Genomic DNA, 12,673 nt, shown 5'->3' with positions numbered 1-12,673 from the left:
CGTGTACTATTGGCTTTAATAGCTCCTAAGTACAATTTATATCCTTGTCCATTTAAAATATATAAAACTAAGAGTAAAAAAAAGAAAACAAAATAATTGTCCATCCTCCAGCATAATAATGTAAAAAGCAATCATCTTTGTAACATGCTGCCCCACAACGTTTTAATAAAGATGTATTCATTTTTAAATTGGAAATAACCAATACCATTGATACATATTCTTCATTTTTGGAATGCAGGCAGTGAAACTTCTGCTCTGTGGTCTGTGATAGAAGCCATTGGTCAAGTAAAATATATCAAAGTAGGTCCTTTTGTAGTTTGCAAAGCAAAGTTGAGAAGATCAAGAGACAGCATAATCCTGGCTAATGTTGTGTGACACTGCACATTATATGTAATGTAAACTGAATATTAGGAGTACAACTCTACTTATACGTGTGCTCTTTCAGTAGAAAAAAATTCATTCTGAGGATGTAAATCTAGATGCTCTGCCCTCTAGAGGTGAAATATTGCACCAAAACGAATCTCCAGGTTCTGTTTACTAAGCGTGTTGAGCCTTGTAAATCATTGCCTAAAATAGGCATTTTACACACATCTCAGTCTGCTGTGTACTGGAATCTCACAGCTCCCATCATTATCCACGGAGCTGCAGATTCACTACTCAAAAGTGTCACAGTCCCGTTGGCGAATCAGAGACAGGAACATGTCAAAACCAAGATTTTACTTACCAAATGTGTTGCTTCCATTTTAATTAGCTAGACACTTAATCACATGCCTCCGTACACTGAAACGGCAAAGAAGAGAGGCATGAGAGGGGAGTGGTCTCACTGAATATAGGACTGGGAGCTAGGAATTCCCAAGTACTAGTCCTTGTTCTGACATTCCCTGGATGTTAGTCAGCCTTGGAAGGAACCTACTGCAAATATAAAGACATCTGGAGATGCACAACGGAACTCTCATTTTAAGGGACAGGGCTGGGTGGCTGTAAAATGCCTAAATATGCATTACAAGAACCCACAAGGCACAGGAATTGGGCTGTGAACCTTCAGTTCACCAATAGGCACAAAAGCTATTTTTTGCTGGATAAGACTCACCCAGGTATCCATTTCATACATCAGACTTCTTAGCAAATGCATGTTCTTCTCAAGTATCAAATCCAACTTTTGAGACTCATTGGAGCAAATCACTGGATAAATTCAACTTTAATTGCCCTGTGGGGAGAAATGCTTTTCTTTAAATATATTGCATGTCTTAAAGTCATTGGATACACATATGCATGGACACAGTCTAAACCCCCAATCAGGCAAGCTGGTCTGCACAGGAGGAGCCCTGCACTTACAGGACACCCCACAGCTTTATTGGGGGGCTCCTTATGGCTACCTGATTTGCAGTTTTGGTAATGCAAAACATTTCAAAAATCATGAGATTGTCTTAATCATGAGATTTTTAAAGCATAATACATTTGAGTTTCTTTTTATTTGCCTTTAGCTTTTAAGGTTCACATTTTGAAGCTTTCACCACAATCCTGGGGGCTAGAAAGTTACATAGTCACATGGTTCCAGGAGTTGAAGCTTTAAGGAAAAACACCAAATATTACAAGACTCATGATAATGTTATGTGAGTTGGCAACCCTGGCTCTGCACACATGGATCTTATTGCAAGAGTGGGCCTAAGACCCTAATCCAGAAAACTGTTCCAAGCACAGTGCTTACTGCAAAGAGCAGTTTCATTGTCTTTAATAGAACTAGTGAGGGTACCAAGCACTCTGCTTGCAGGATCAGGCTGTGAGTGTGGCTAGATGAAGATAGCTTTAGGGACTGGGTAACAGTGGTACTAGTTAAAATCCTTAATCTTGTGACATTTATGAATTGAGTTGTAAGTCTCAATTTATTTCTTCGGTAGATAAGTTTTTGCAGCCCGCTAGTATATTTGGGATTAATTGGCACCATTCTTGACATGCCACAGCTTTAAAGGGGATGGGAAATGAACTGCCTTCTGGTCCAAGCTGTGGTCCTATTCAATTCAAATAGGAGTTACATTGAGTCAATGTGGGAATTTTGTACCTATTTTGTAGGTAACATTTTCCTTTCTGGGGGCAAGTTGATTCTGAGATCTGCTGGAATAGACCCAGTGTGCAAAATACCAGTGGCAGGAAAATGAGAAGTAGCTGCAGCATTCTTCGAGAATGGCCTGCAGTGCACAAGTGCAGAAAAGTGGGTGTTGATGACTGGGAATGACGTGACCAGAACAGCTAGGAGATACATGGACATCTCTACAGAAGCTTCATATGGCAGGGCAGGGGCTCCTATGGAGACTATGGGTGAATATAAACACTTCCCTTGATAGAGCCCCCGAGAGGGAAGAACAATGGAAATACAACCTGCCTTCTGCTGGGGCAAATCTTTTGTCCCCTCTACCCTCCATGATGCTCCTCATTGGCAAAGCCAGCTGCAAATTTCATCCCTCTGAATCAGCAGGGGTAGATCTAACTGTGGGGCTGTTAAACCAGGCTCTCTCTACAACAGGCTGAGCAGCAAGTTTGAAGCCAAGAACACTAGAGCAGATTTACTTTAAATGCAGCCAGCAAATATTTTTAAGAAAAAATGTTCTAATCTCATTACCTGGTAAGAAAACTGCCATTTTCCTTCAATTTATAGTAATATTGGAACATCAATATATCTTGATTAGATTATGAAATAGTTACAGCAACATAAATTGGCACATTGGGAAATATACCGTTGCTGCTGTTTAAACATAAGAGAGAAAGCTACGGGAAAAAGGCAATAAACTATACTGCTGGAAGATTATATAGATATAAATTCTAGATGCTTTCAAGTACACTGTAGTGCCACTAGAATAGGGAGAAAGTTATTAGACACGAAATGAATTCAGTAGCGCCTTGAACTCACTATCATAGTCTGGGGGTAAGTTAATCACTTCATCCTCATCCACTAACACATTGATCCACCTACTAATTCTTCACCTAATTAGAGAGAAATTCAGAGCTGTACTGGTCAGGGAGGCAAGGATTAGGGTTAAGAAAACACTTGTATTCAAAACCCCCTACGTCTCCTGGTTAGTGTGAAAGATCCTATAAGAAACTCCCACCCTAGCTAATCCATGACCCTCAGCAGGGAGGAGTGTTAGCAATTTAGTTTAAAACTCACACTCTCAGACAAATGCATCAAAACCGGCTTTTCTTCTTTGATTTATAGGTATTACTTGTTTTTCCAAGCCCCATTAAGGACACTTCATCATGTACGGCAAGGGGCATTAAGCACGGAAAGTTGTTCCCAGCTCTGTATTATTCAAAGGCAATTTACACTAATTATTGGAGTCCATGGTGTTACCCATATTAGTAGAATGATCCATCTCAGCAGGCTAAAGTACTTTTGAAATGTTAATTTATTAGTGAGGTATAAAAAATGTGCTTGCATTAAAGTATGATTCTTTTTAAATACCAAATATTTATATGGCTGAAATATTATGTGCTTATTTTTACTTGAAATATAAGAACAAAGATGCATTTAATTACAGTGCCTTTAAAAGCACAGATCAACACAAATTATATTGCATTTAAACTCAGTTAGACATTGATATTATCCTGAAGATCTTTTTTGGTTAGTGTGTTTTCTAAACAATTTATCAATCCCAAAACATGTCTACTGACCTCCATAGCTTTGGTAACTATAAACTTTGCAAGTAAAGAACTGACTGGCAATAATGTGAAGAAAACTGGTTGTCAGAATAGCCTGGATTGTATTAGAATGTAGATCTTAGTGCAGTGTTCCCGTCACTAGGAGAGTCAGATACATGCATACACAGAAAAGCACAGTTTAACAACAGAAATTTTTCCTCCCAGGAGAGATGGAATTCTCAGACATTAATATTAAAGATGGGATTTTCAGAAGTACCCAGCATGCAGCTAAATGTGCTCCCCCACTTTGAAGTCAATGGGAGTTTTGCCGTTGGCTTCAGGAGGAACAGAGTTAGGCCAGTACCGAGTATGCTTTGGAAGATCCTATCCTCACTGTTTTCTTCAAACAAACATTTGTAACAACGTCGTTGTCCATCTGTAAAGTGAAGCTGACAGCACTTACCCACCTCACCCAGCTGTTATGAGTATAAGTACATTTAAGGGTGTTGGGCCCCTCAGATATGGCAGTAGGTCCTATAAGTATCTAAGGTATCTAGACAGACAACTTGCAGGATTGGGCTATATATAAATAACTTCACAACCTGGCAGTCTCACATAATTATGTTAGTCTCTTAGGGAAATCCAGGGTTGCATGTTAGTAAAGAGAAGCAAGAGAAATTTGGGGCCATTTAAAAAAAAAAACACAAAACCCATCAAACAAGCCTTTAATTTTGTTCATGCAGGTTTTGTGGAGGACAGCTGTCTCAAACTGCAACTGTTTTCATGTGTACTTTGTGTCTTCTGTGGGCACAAATGACCCTGCTGCAAAATTAGTAACAGAGTCTCAAACAGAGTGAGAAAGCTTAACTGCCTCACTTTTATAATTCCATATAATCGAGCACTCCTCCTTCAGACAAAATTCCCACTGCTAGAAGTGGGAGTTTTGCATGAGCTAAATGCAGTGGTGTAACCAAGATGAGACTTAAACACAAAGCAAAAAGAAATGTATGAAAAGTAACATAATACAGGTTTCACTAGTACCGTTTTGTTGCTCTGTTTTCTTCCATGGCTTTAACTTTTTCAGCTGTGAAGAGTATTTTAGGAAGCACACAATATTCAGAAGCAAACTCCCCTGACCAGTTTCTCTGGTATGAAGACTCTAGCTGTTCAAGATTGTCATGAATTATGGATATGACGTTGAAGATTTACAATGTAGTTGTACATCTGCTATAGGAAAGACATTTATAAGTGAAATCATATAAACAAGTTTTGCCATTGTGTCCACACCTATTTTTTCCAACAATTCTGGCAATTCAGAACTTGCTCGAGGAGGTTTGACCATATGGCTGAAGCACAGGATGTAGGCTAAGGCTATTGAAGTTCTGTTCTCAGTTTTGTCCCCAATTTCTTCTGACCTTGGCCAAGTCACTTGACCGCTTAATGCCATAGTTTCTGCATCTGCACAGTGGAGATACCGCTTCTCATCCTTGAGAATGTTAATTTATTAATATTTGCAAAGCAGTTTGAGCTCCTCATATGAAAGGAATTACAGAAATATAAAATGTTACAATGATACAAATTTGAATTCCCATTAAACACAGAGACTTTATACGTTTAAGGAAACCTCAAATTCCAGAATCATGAGTGCAGATGCTGATTGATGCCACTTTACCTGTTGCAGGCACTCAGGACATGATTTTTAAAAGAGTCAAGCAAGCAATTACATATGCAAAATCGTGTGCTGGGTTATCTGCCTAAATTACATGCACAATTGAACATAATCTGCATGCAGAGTTACCACAACTGGGTGTATAAATTAGGATTTGTCCATGCAAATGGCCTGTTAGATGCAAAGTGATGACTTGTATACATATTCACAATAATCATACCTGCAATTAGATGTGCAGATACACACTTGACTTTCTGAAAAGCACACCCTTACATATTAAAATCTGCTCTGAGGCAAACACATGCTTTCACAAAGTGGCAGTGTACAACAACATGACAACATCTCACTAGACCACTCATGACATTGGAAAAATAAAAAGACAATGATCTCCTCACACAAGAAGTATATAAAAAACATGAGAAGTGAAAATGACACTCACTATTATTTTGTAAAAAATATAGTGAAGAAAAGAACAAATATATTAATAGATGTAGGTAATATTTAGGTTTTGTACTGATTTAACTACATCAATTTAGAATGATAGTTAAATCAGTACAATTCTCACCAGAGGATACAGTTGTATCAGTATAAAGGTGTTTATATTAATATAATTTATTTCTGTAAGTTTACTAATATAAACATCTTTAAATTAGGAATAAGCTGTACTGAGATAAGCACCTTTAAGCGTAACTATATCCACAGTAGGGGATGTCACTGGTTTAACCGTGTGCTGAACAGCCCTTGAAAATGTCGCCATTTCTACATGTGGAATGAATTTAACTCCTTGGTGAAGTATTTAGCCAGTCATACACTTTGGCTCATCAACTGTCCCAATAGTAGGAGCTGCTTTCAAATGTAATATGTTAACATGGCTCCCCTTTGCTAAACCAGGCAACTCCCAGGTGGAATGGGAGATCATGTGTGATTTTGATTGACACCTGTGTGGAAGTAGTGGCTTTGATGGACAGCTCCAATACAAAGAGCTTTAGTGGTATTTGGAGTGGGTTTCCCACCAATGGAGAAACACACCATGTGTTGGAAGCAGCTGTAGCTAGAGAATTTCAACACAGGGCTGTTTCCTTCTGGAGCTCAGAAAATGGTACAACACCTCAGAAAGATTTGCTTCTGCTTGTGCTGTTTTGTCAGTTCCTGTTCAAAACATTAAAGTGAACATCTGTGCATGATGTACAGAAAACACAACCTGGGACAGAACATCAGTCTACACCATTCATCTCTCTCCCAACAAAGGAATAACCAGCTCTAGAAACCAAACATATTCCTGGTATAACTCCATTCGGGGAGTATGGGAGAAATCAAGTGCCAGAGTCCAAATTCTCCTTTAACCACCCAGAAGCCAGACCTAGAGAAAATCATGTCATCCAATAGTCCGCAAGATGGGCTTGGTGGTTCCAGAGCTCAAGCAGAACCAAAGAGAAGTGAAGTAAAGGAATGAGGCACAAAAAAGATGACAAGTGTTGCTGCTGGAAATAGTGATGAGTTCATGGGCTTTACTTCTTGTGAAAGGTGAAATGCAATCCTCTCTTTATAAAATGGGTCCCAGTCTTGAACTGGCAGGGACTCTGAGAAGATGGTAGAATAACCCAGTCTCACTACCCATTCAGTTCCTTGCTGCTAGAAGTCCCAATTGAGGGGGGGAAGGGAGAGTTGGGTGGAGGATATGGACCCCGTAAGGCTGGGAACTGAACTAGGATCACCATACACATTTCAGGTAGGCCATCAAACGGTAACAACTTATGTTACTAATGGATTTGAACTAGCAACTTATAAGTGAAAGTTTTACATGCCATTACCGTGCCTTGGAGCCATTCATTCCCCTGGCAGTTTTGGTTTTTTCTTACTGAGATGGATGTGTGGTAACTGGTGGAAGGTCTCAAACAAATAGGGTACAAGCTAGACAATCTTGGGCCAGATCCTGCAATCTTTACTCAGGAAAAGGCAATGGACATTTTCGCTGGCTAAGGAGCTGATCTAAAGCCCGTTAAAATCAGCAAAAAGATTCCATTAACTTCAATGGACTATGGATCAGCCCTCTATAAGGAATTCAGGATCCTATATCCCAAGAATACAGGAAAGGAGTAACAAGGTCCCACCTATCTCCCAGTCAAGCCAATGGGAGTGGGGCCTTTAATTTTTTTTATTGATAGATCTATCAGAGAGGAAAATAATTATTACCTCATAAATGAAAATTAAATTGTGATATTGGAGATCTTTTTTGAGGAAGCCATGTTCCTTATATCTCATTGGCATATATTCTTAAAAAATTGTCCACCAAGAAAAATATCAACAGGTATGAAATATAGTATGCAGCATCAGACCAGATATTTGCATTTTGCAATTCATTGGAATATTGCTGCGTTTCCATTCAGATCACATAGCAGTTGTGTATTACATATGCAAGACTACTGGCAGGGAAGCTCTTTCTCTAATTAATACAAGTCAGAGTGAATTGGTGGGAGGAGGAAATAAGAGCAAAAATAAAAGAAAATGAGACGTTAGCACAATTGCCTATTGCAATGTGACTATCCAGCTCGTCTGCATAATATTCATAATACCAAATATGCAAACAGCTGTTTCTCTCATTAAATGGTATATGCAAATAATACTGGTAGGAGTGGTAATGTTGTCTCAGGGTTGAGAGATCACTGGGGGTAATTAAAGGTTAATCCAGTTTTCAGTTCACAGACTGTAAAACATGAGTGGTTGTAATGAAAAATTGTCACTTAACCTTCAATTCATTACCCATAGCACATGGATTTTCCTTTTAAAATAACAAACCTATATGCATTTACCCATTCTCTACTTTTGGGGCAGGGTGCATATCACTAGCAAAGAGTAGAAATAATTTGTTGTTATGAATGTAGTTAAGTAAGTGCTGGAATGCATTAATTAGGGAAACTGGAATTTGATCAGAAATTCTCAGACCCCAACCTAACGTCATAATCTGGTTAAACACATTCCAGTTGCTGAAATGTCCTCAAATGTTAATAGAAAATTGTCCCAAGTACTTGTGGAACCTTCCTTCTAATGAAATTAAAAACGCTAATGTTTTAGATACTGTGTGAGTTTTGCTGTAAACCTCCAAAAGTTGGATGCTACAGAGAGCAGCATGCTGCCAATCATCGCTTTTGCTCCAAGTATCCTGCTGGGTAAAGTGGTAAACATTTTAGCACTTAGAACCAAGTTCAACTCAGCAGATAAAGCATTCCCACTTCTTATTCATAGGAGAAAATAAAGTGATAAGTGTCTGCACTGCAGTCTAGCCAAGTTCTGCCGCGGTAAGGTTCTGCACTGAGAGAAAGGCAAGACCAGTGTAAACTACATCAGCCACAGGTGGGAAGAGTTGGAAGGAAACAAGTGTTATTGCTTCCCTGGAGTACAGAGAAATATATTGATCTTCCTACCTACTGCCATCTCTGTGACATCTGGGCGAAAAATCTATGTGGCCTGTGTTATATGGGAGATCTGGCTAGATGAGTAATGGGCCCCTCTTGGCCTTAAGATCTATGAATCACAGAGAGCGGCCAACTCTTGATTGTTTTGCAAGTTTTGAAATTCTGGTGTTTTACTTAAAGCCCTGGTTTTGTTTTGTTTTTGATGTGAGAATCTTGGCTGCTGCTTCTTTTTTCTAGCCTTCAGGGTCAGAGACGACCCGTGCCTGCTGATGTGGTGAGGGGGGGAGCAGAGTGAGGACAGCCAGATTCTGCAGTGTTACTGAGTATGCTCAGTCAGTGTGAACATGCTCAGTATAAGCCAAGCAGCAAATCAGGGAGTGGGGCATGTGAGCTTGAGGACACCATAAAAGACTCATATCAGCAAGCAAATAAAAAGACCCCAGCATTTATTATTATTTTTTAATCTCATGATTTTTAACAACCATTCTCAAGATTTTTTGCGGGAAGGGGGCAAACTCTATTTTTGAAGGTTTGGGGTTGTTGATAGTGGAACTTCTCATATGTGACACAGCCTCAAATCCATCTCTTGCATGCATGCCTTCATAGCCTCTCACCTTGTCCATCTAAACTCCTTTTCTCTATGCCCTCCCCAAGGGCTAGCTCTCTAGGCCCCAGTGCTCTAAATTCTGCTCTTTGCCTCTTTGCATATATAAAACAACATAACGCCGTCACCCCAGTCTCAAACAGTTCTGCTGACTTCCAGCAGAAAGAAACAAAAAGTTGGCCTCTTGGCTTTCAGTGCACTCCAGAACAATGATTAATGACAGAACAAGGAGTAATGGTCTCAAATTGCAGGGAGGAGGTTTAGGTTAGATATTAGGAAAAACTTTTTCACTAGAAGGGTTGTGAAGCACTGGAATGGGTTACCTAGGGAGGTAGTGGAATCTCCTTCCTTAGAGCTTTTAAGATCAGGCTTGACAAAGCCCTGGCTGGGATGATTTAGTTGGGGATAGTCCTGCTTTGAGCAGGGGGTTGGACTAGATGACCTCCTGAGGTCCCTTCCAACCCTGATATTCTGTGATTCCATAGACTTGTTCCAGTGTAACATACAGATCTCTTCCCTCCACTACCTCCATCTGTCTAGCAATGGTCTAACATCTGTTCCATCACTTCAGCCTCACAACAGTTGGTACAAGAGTCACCTCATCATCAGTTCCTGCCATTAGGGACAGCCTTTTTGTATGTCTCCATCTCATTAACCGTCTAGGGGCTTGTCTTCACTATGGGGGTAAGTCAACCTTAGTTATGCTGTCACATAGCTGGAGTCAACATAGCTTAGGTCAACTTACCCCAGTGTCTTCACCGTGCTGTGTCGATAGGAGACGCTCTCTGGTTGACTTCCCCTACTCTTCTCGGAAAGCAGGGTTGATCAGAGAGTGCTCTGCTGTCAATTTGGTGAGTCTTCACTAGACCCACTAAATCGATCACAGCAGCATTGATCTCCCCGTAGTGAAGACCAGCCCTATCTTTTTCTCTTTCTGAATGTCTAAGCTTCTCTCCCCCTCTGTTTTTTCCCCCCAGAGTTTTCACTATGTAAACTTCATTATTTATATCTGCAAAGAATTCTGAAATTGGTTTTTAATAAAGGAGGGGGACTATAAAATACATTTCAAGTTGTATTTAATGATTTACAAAGTTGTCAAGTAGACACACCTTCAGTGACACTAGGTATACCTCAGGGGATCTGTCTCTAGGATTTTCAGAGTTACTTAAGGCCTGATTCTATATGAAAGACAAGTGATTTCCATGGAAAAACAAAGCCCAAAATGGTGGGTGAGTGGTTGGGGACATAGCTCCCACACTATGGAAGGAGTCTGTTTTTTTACCTGAATGAAGCCCTTAATGCAGTGGTCCCCAACCCGGTGCCTGTGAGTGCCATGGTGCCCACCGAGGCATCTATGTGCGCCCACGTACTGTCTGGCAGATGATCATCCTCCGAAATGCCACCGAGAAGCAGCGTCATCCAGAAGCGTTGCCTCTGAAATGACGTGGCATTTTGGCGGCAACACCTATGGATGACGCTGTTTGTTGGCAGCATTTCGGTGGTGACGCCTAATGACGTTGCCACCTCTCAGCAGGATTTCAGTGGATGCCCGTCTGCCGGCTATGGTCCTCAGTGGCTCGTCGTCCAGTGCCCGCCAGATGAAAAAGGTTGGAGACCACTGCCTTAATAACTCCAACAGGATTCAAGCGCATATTTGCTGCTCAAAGGGTTTAGCGTCACTTAATTTTTGTCCTTGATCTAGTATGTTTTTGTGGATTTTTTTTAATTAATTTAGCCAAAATTACAAGCACACTGGCACTATTTACAGCTCTAGAAAAATTGATGTTTTCAAAATTTGAATTGCAGTAAAAAATTGTGGGTACAATTTACCCACAGTGAGACACATTGAACTTTGCACAGGCCATGCTGCAGGGGTTGTGCAGATGGAAGTCACCTGGCCATATACACAACTTCTGGCTGGGTGTGATGCAGCAGTGCCTCTCTTCTTTTGTCACTACTCCACCTGTAGGCTGGAAGATCAGTGGCTGCCTCTCCTGAGCTGCCTGAACTGGCAGCCGAGGATTGCTCTGCTATGGGAGAATACCCACCTGCACATTCAGTTCTATGCCACCCTTCTCAACACACCCCCAGTGCGTAGAGATGTGTCAGGGATTCAACACGGACATAAGGGAGTGATTGCTGACAGCTGCAACAACCCAGTGGGGTCTATCACAATCTGATATAATTTAAAGCAGCTTCAGGTCCCCAGTTTTGATCAGATTAGCACAAACATGGTTTATAATTCTTTTGTCTCCCATGCAGAGGTCCTGTGATGATTGCTATTTGGCCAGACTGAGAATTCATGCAGCTTGGCCAGACTTCTGAGTACAATCCAGATCTCAGATAATCCAATCACTTAATTCAAGATTCTATCAGAATGGCAGTCTTGAAAGTTTCATCTCATTATCAATGTTAGTATTGTCAAAGCTTTCCAAGTCAGCCCATTTCAACCTTAGAGCAAATAGACAAAGACACGGGTTGTACTTGCGGAGTTCAACTTGGTACTGTAGTAACTACCTGCTGAACCATATTAAAGAAGTTCTAAGTATCCCCTTCAGATACCATGATATGTTCCCAGGGGAAAACACAGCAAAAAAACTCAGCCGTAAGATTGTTCCCTATTGTGCTCTGATTTTACACTAAGGGCAGATGGAACTAGCTAACAGCGTGTGCAATGGAGAAGGTTGTTCACGCAAACTAGGTCATTGAGGGCCTGATCATAAGCCCATTAAAGTCACTAGAAATTTTTCCCATTGAGTTCAGTGGGCTTTGGATCAGCCCCACATGCACAATTCCAGTCTGGCATGTTCACATGCATAGATTCAGTCCCCCAAGTATTGAAAATGTGGCTCTTAATCTTTCCAGTTACCTGGGAGAGTGTTTGGCTTGCGGAATGAATCCAATACACAAAGAGGGTGAAATAGGTATTAAAATCTATTTGTTATTAAACCTGGAGTTTTGAACATTTAATTGCTGCAGTTTATTAGAGGAACAAAACAGAGATCTTTCCTGGCTTCAGCCATATCCGAGGGGATTAATTTGTCACTCTTCAAAAACAATTCATTGGAGGAATACCCTCTTTGATTCTTTAGTCACACATTAATTAGGAGTAATAAAAACACTAGATACACTTGGTATTTAAAAATTAGGAGAAATAAATCTGCCACACATCTCAAGAGGGGATAAACAGAGATATGATTAAGCAGAGAGACAGCATTGAAAGTGAACCTAGCTAGCACAATCTATCACTAGCATTCAGAACGGTTCCAGTTTGCTGGGGGCCCAAGTTTTGGTGAAACTTGGGCAATCTATTAATAAACTATCAGTCTGATCTCTGTTTGGTTAGCACGTACT

Source organism: Gopherus flavomarginatus, chromosome 6, assembly GCF_025201925.1.
Source record: "Gopherus flavomarginatus isolate rGopFla2 chromosome 6, rGopFla2.mat.asm, whole genome shotgun sequence".
Taxonomy (NCBI): domain Eukaryota; kingdom Metazoa; phylum Chordata; order Testudines; family Testudinidae; genus Gopherus; species Gopherus flavomarginatus.
This window is presented reverse-complemented; position numbering follows the sequence as displayed.